The sequence below is a fragment of the Eublepharis macularius genome, chromosome 9, assembly GCF_028583425.1.
Source record: "Eublepharis macularius isolate TG4126 chromosome 9, MPM_Emac_v1.0, whole genome shotgun sequence".
Taxonomy (NCBI): domain Eukaryota; kingdom Metazoa; phylum Chordata; class Lepidosauria; order Squamata; family Eublepharidae; genus Eublepharis; species Eublepharis macularius.
Window position 1 is genome coordinate 36,328,648 of NC_072798.1, and position 6,566 is coordinate 36,335,213.

Sequence of the window (6,566 nt, forward strand, 5' to 3'; positions counted from 1 at the left end):
GTGAAATGCAGGGTCTGCATTAAGGCGGCAGCAGCTCCCAAGCTTGAGGCTATAGCAGGAACAGGGGAGCACCAGAGCTGAACAGTGACCCGCTTTTCTCCATTCCCATCAGCTGTCTGCTGGCCCCTTGCTTGTTCGGCTCTGGCTGAAGACTCCAGACTCCACCCAGTCCCTTTTATGGGTACAGGGCTGGGCCAGTCCCTTCTGTCCTCAGGGAAATTTTCCACCTAACAGGCGTCTCTGCCTGCACTCTCAGCTGGCTCCCTCTGGCCAGCTTTGATGCCTTTGTCAGTAAACAAAAAGTACCCAGTTCAATTTCTCTCAAAAATAAAGTAGTAGGGATATTGCAAACATTGATTTCAGGGGAAGGTGTTCATAAATAAGGTGCCTAATTGAAAACCATCGAGAGCAAATTAGTTCTCCTTAACACACGATTACCACAATTGTGTACAGGTAATTAAGAAAGTAAAAGGGTTAGGTTTTCCCCCTCTTTCAGTAGCATGCAGAGTTAAACTGAACTAGCATCTGTGAAAATAGAGCCAGGGTGTGATAGTTTATCAGGAATAATGTCTGTTTCCCATACGTGGCAGAAATCCTGGGTGAGCAAATTTCAGTAGGAAATAGTTGCAAAAATGTTTGCTGTTTGGGCAGACTGAACATTATGATGGGGATCTGTGATCAGAGCTCATCTTTTTTTTATCCTTAAAAAAGGGCTGCCAGGGGGCAACTGGTCCAGATTTGGGCCACAGCATTGAAGTCACCTTTCCTTCCCCCACATGGCAATTTCCAAAAAGAAATTTTCTTCCTGTTCCTTTTGATGAAAGGCAGAAGAGGGGGAACAAGGCACCCAGTGAATAGCAGCTCAGGAGCGATCAGGCTGCCTTCTTCAGAACCAAGATAAAAACTCCAAAACATGGAGCTATTTGTTTATTTATATATGCAGACCCCACTTTACTCCCCAATGGGAACTCAAAGCGGCTGTGATTTCGCTTCTTCCATTTTATTCTTACAAAAGCACCCTGTGGGGTAGGTTAGGCCGAGAGAGAGTGACTGACTAGCCCAAGGCCACCCAGTGGATTTCCATGGCAGAGCAGGGAACTTGAACCTAACTCTCCCAGATCCTAGCCCAACATCCTAACCACTATACTACGCCAAAATTGCGCTTCCCCAAAATTGCCTTTGACAACTGCAAAACAGGCAGAAACTGAACTAGTGAAGTTTTTTTCTCATTGGGGACTACCATATCACCTATTGGAGTTGTGCCTGCCACGTAGTTGTTAATGTATGAGGTAAGTGTGTTTGTGGGGGTGAGGGATAAGAGCACTGGCTTTTTGTTTCTCTGTGTTTTTGCTAAGATCCCTCTGCTACATCTCTAAAACCTCAGAAAAGATTTGGGGGATTTTATCCCAGGTCTCACAGGAATCCTAAGCAATTTAGACAACAAAAGGCAATCCTAGCTGGTGATGCCTTAATACCTAACGCTAAACTGGAAGTCTCTAGTTTAAGGTTTGCCTCTGCCATGAACCTTGTGGCCTTAGAAACTTACAGACTTTCTCCCAACTTTATCCTCTTTACTTGTAATATGGGGATAACACAGCCGACCACCTCACAGAGTTGTTGTACGGATTATCACAAAATGTTGTCTTCAGTGCCCTTTATGCCATTGTACATTTGGAAGTACAATATGAATGCTAAATATAGGTATTATCTGCTGCAAAGGCAGAACAGAGGTGGATCCTTCCAAACAGAAGATGCCCCAGTTCAATAGGGGCTGCTGGAACATCCAGTGGCCCAAAGGTGCACATCAGTATCCTCTGACGCTGCAAGGAATTAAGTAGTGCACCCTCTTGGACTGCGCTTTGCTCTGTGCATGCCTCGAAATCTATTTGAAATCACTCGCATTGCTAATGTATTTGGGACAGACCTGCAACACACAGCTTCACTAACCTTCCTTGAGACTGCGTGCTGTCAAGAGACTGAATGGTTAAGGAAAAGCCAGCATGGGAGGGATGCTAGTTTGAATTCCACAGCAGAAGTGAACCCCAAATAAATGGCTCTTTGACTCCCACCTGCTGCCAAAGGAGAGCTTATCTGTTTGCCCCTTGCAGTGCTCCAACAAGGAGCTGAAACTACTAAGGATTCTTTCACAGCAGGCTGCCAGTTCAGGGTTTCAAAAAGAAAGGGCCCCGAGATGTGCTCAGTGGAGTTGTAAGTGTTTTGAAATAGCACTACAGGAAAATTCTATCGATTGTGTTTTCCAACGCGGCAATGTTCTGCAATAAGGAACAATCCTTTGAAAGACGAGACATCTAGTGATCCTGGATCGGCAAGGGAAGACAGTGCAAATATATCTGAAGAAGGGAGCTTTGACGCACGAAATATTATATCCTGAAAGTCTTGTTGGTCTCTAAGGTGCTCCTGGACTCAAATCCTGCTGTAAACACTTGCTAAGCTATCTTTCTTACTAGCATGCATGTACACGCATGCACGCACACACACTCTTCCTCTTTTACATCAGCATCCCTCCTGGATGGGCGGCTGCAAGCTGATCTCCTCCCCCACTTTTGAGAAGTGAAACCCACCCTGCTCCCCCTTCCTCCCTCATTCTGACACAGACCTTCCCATAAGGAGCAGTCATTCCTTCCAAGTAGATTACACTGCTCCGAGCTTTCTGTGCTCCTCCCTTTGATGAGCAGTGACCTAATTAAAAACATTGCCTTTTAGAGTATCATCAATAGCATCTGAAGGGGAAAAATGCATTTTGGCTTTTGACCCAGATTTTGAGATTCTCTTTTCAGCATGAAAATCCTTCCTTTTTTTTCAAAAAATATTTTTATTAATTTTCCAATTTTTAAATATAACAGCATGAAAATCCTTTCTAGCTTTCCCAGATGCGATAGTTCCCAACCATGCAATCTTGCCCATCCATCAAATCTGGTCCATAGCCACCATGACTTCACTAGTTAGTTCTCTGTCTTAGTTCACAGCCTCCAGGAATTTAACTTTGGCATCCTCAGCGCTCAGAGCCCCATGACGAAGAAGAGTGGTAAGCTGCCTAAGCTCTGCTTAGGACCTGAGTTCAATCCTAATGGAAGCTGGGTTCAGGTAGCTATCTCAAGGTTGACTCAGCCTTCCATCCTTCCAAGGTCGGTAAAATGAGTACCCAGTTTCCTGGGGGTAAAGTGTAGATGACTGGAGAAGGCAATGGCAAACCACCCAGTAACAAAAGTCTGCCAAGAAAACATCGTGATGCGACATCCCCCCCATGGGTCAGTAATGACTTGGTGCTTGCACAGGGGACTACCTTTACCATTTTTTTACCTTATCCTCAGGGCTGATAACTGCTCCATAAGTCCCTTCCTACTATGCCAAACCAAGATGTGGCCTCTGAAAAGGAGAAGGAATGAATGTCACCATGCCACTGTCCCTCATCCTTAGATTGCTACATGAAGACAACCATCTTGACTAGGAGCTTCTGAGTAACATGTGTTCAGACCCACAGTTACAAGGGACACACAGGGGCAATGCTCCCTGAGAAATATAATTAATAAATAACTCTCATGAGCTATACAGTAGCATTAGGAGTTTGTTACTTATTTAGACCCTCCACTTTCCTTCCCAGTGGGCTTCTCCCCAAAGCTGTTTACAACTTGGCTCTTCCCTTCTCTTCATCACAGCCATCTTGTGAGGTAGGTTAGGCTGGGAGGGAGTGACTGGCCCAGAGTTATCCAAAGAGCATGCCTGGCACAGTGGGGATTCGAAACGGGGCCTCTCAGATCCTAGTCTGACACTCTAACCGCTACCTCACCTCAGAGTGAGGGAGCCTTGTGTATGCAATTCTTTTTTTTTCTTTTTTTTTAGTTAATTTATATAAGCACTGCTGGTAAGCTGGGCAAACATTTTGCCCTATTTGCAATCTTCTCTCCAATAATAACTCTCTCAACTTCACAGTTTGTCCAGAAAGGGGGGAGGGGTAAGTATTTCAGTTCAGCACTAGCTACATTTCCCTCAGATTCACCTTCTGTCTGTGCTCAGCAGCCAACAACTGGCTACAACAACAGTCACAGTTAGCGTACACCATGCTTGATTATACACCTGAACCTACTGGGATCCCCTTCCCAAATACCAGGTGTCCTATAATTGGGCAGGGGGGGGGACTCTGTCTGTGCATGGCAATTCAAACTGCAAAATGCAACACGATATTAAGCTAGGGCTGCCAGCCTCCAGGTCGTACACCACAAACCTAAATGGGCTCCACCGGAGAAGACGACCAATACACAAGAGAAACTCCGGGGTAAAGTAACTTAAGTTTCCACAAACAGTCTATAGAGTATGAAATAGGATTTAGTATATTTTTATGTTTTTTCTTTTATAAAGTGCAAAGTGCTGATATAGTGCAATAGTCAACAAACAGTATAAATACAGTATAAATAGTAGTCAGTAATATAAGTTAGTAGGATCAATCAATACTACTAGTAGTCCAACCAGTGAGAAGTTCAGCAATCAATATTTGTCCATTTATAAATAGAAATCAAGATGGTGACCTCCAAGTCCATAATCCAGCAGAAAAGCTGAAGCTGAGTGTTACTTCAAACCATCAGCCTACAGGTCTTAGCTCATCACCAAGTCGGTAAATACAGACGGAACAATGCCGTCATTGTTCCGTCTGTATTTACCAACTTGGTGATGAGCTATTGTAAAATTTGTGACCATCCATTAGACAGTGTTGCCTATGAGGAAGTGACAACACAAAATGGGAATTGAAAATTTGCTGGCTAAGACCCGTAGGCTGATGGTTTATTTATACTGTATTTATACTGTTTGTTGACTATTGCACTATATCAGCACTTTGCACTTTATAAAAGAAAAAACATAAAAATATACTAAATCCTATTTCATACTCTATAGACTGTTTGTGGAACCTTAAGTTCCTTTACCCTGGAGTTTCTCTTGTGTATAGAGCCTCCAGGTGGTGGCTGGAGATCTCCTGGAATTACAACTGATCTCCAGGCAACAGAGATCAATTCCCCTGGAGCAACTGGCTGCTTTGGAGGGTGGACTCTAGGGCATTATACCCCATTGATGCCTCTCCTCTCCCCAAACCCCACTTTCCCCTGGCTCCACCCTCAAAACTCCAGGAATTTCCCAACCCGGACCTGGCATCTCTGTATTGAGCACTTAATGCAAATTGCTGAAAACCTCACCTTTCACATTTGATAAAGTTTCTCTCTCTTATTGCTACAAATAGATATTGGAGAGCCTGAACATCATCTGCTGAATCTCAGGTTTCCAGATGTTTCAGAGCCCTGTTCATCTTCTTGTCATGCCACATAACTAGTTTTTTTTTAAAAAGAGAGAAATAAATAATGCAAAAGAGTAAAAGAGGCAGCATAAATAATGCAAAACAACGGTAATTATGCACATTTGCTCTATTTGCCTAACATATATAGGTTGCAGAATTAAGCACTTCTTGGTGCAGAATTTGAGGCATCTTTAACACACAATTCACACGGCTCTTCCCCTGTCCCCCACCCCTGCACTAGGTCTGTGATTAACCCCGCAAAACCCCTTGCAACCTTCCGTTTTAGCTTTGGCTGAGCCCTCTTCAGAAGGCACAGCATTTTTTTCTGCCCCAGATATTTCCAAAGTACTGAGAACTCCAGGCAGCTTCCTGTCTCTTTAAGCATTCCCCTGATATTTTTTTTTTCAATTTTTATTTTTAGATTCCCTTTGAACATCAGCATGTTCTTTCACTGACTGATCGGGAACACTGGTGCCAAATTTGCCTTAGGCCCAGAGATGCTAAATTGATAAACTCATTAGCCCTTCCTTGGCTTGATAAGTTTCACCCTTGGAAAGACCATTCACCCAAAGCCCAAGCCCGAGCATTGAGTTAGTGAAGGGGGCAACAGGTCCTTGGGCATCCTTTGCAGACCCAAACGAGCTGGGATGTGAACATCAACAGCTCTCTGAGGTTTTCCAAGGAGGCAGGGGACTCCCTGAACGGTGTGGAACCAAACTGTGATTAAATGACACCCTTTCAGCCTTCCCAGAAGTGTCTTGGGATGCCAAGCACACGGCAAGGTATCCCTTCCCAGCTGCAGTATTTGCTGCTGGATGATGCTTTGGAACTGGCTCTAGGCCAGCAGTCTGCTCCAGACGGCTATCAATGTTACTCCACTGCTAATTGAGCACTTCTGCCCTGTGTTTGATTTATAGACTGTAAGCCTGTGGGCCTAGCTATTTGTTTTATGGTTCATTATTGATTGTACAGCACCTGGTTGTTTAGGTGCCAAATGAATTATTGTTTTGTATTACACCTCTGCATAAATATCAGCTGGACTCATCGCTCTCACTGCCTCAGATACCCACCCCGCCTGCTACTGTTATCTGTGTCTTTGCAAGCTGAAGGATCGGCTTCTACAAGGTTCACTGTGTGGGGCAACCCTTAGAGACGGTGTGGGAGTGCTGTGGAAGTACAGCAGGCTACCACTCACTTTGTTGCAGGGGAGATGAAGGAGCATCATCAACTGGAGATGACTCTGTTGCACAGGCTATGAGCATCC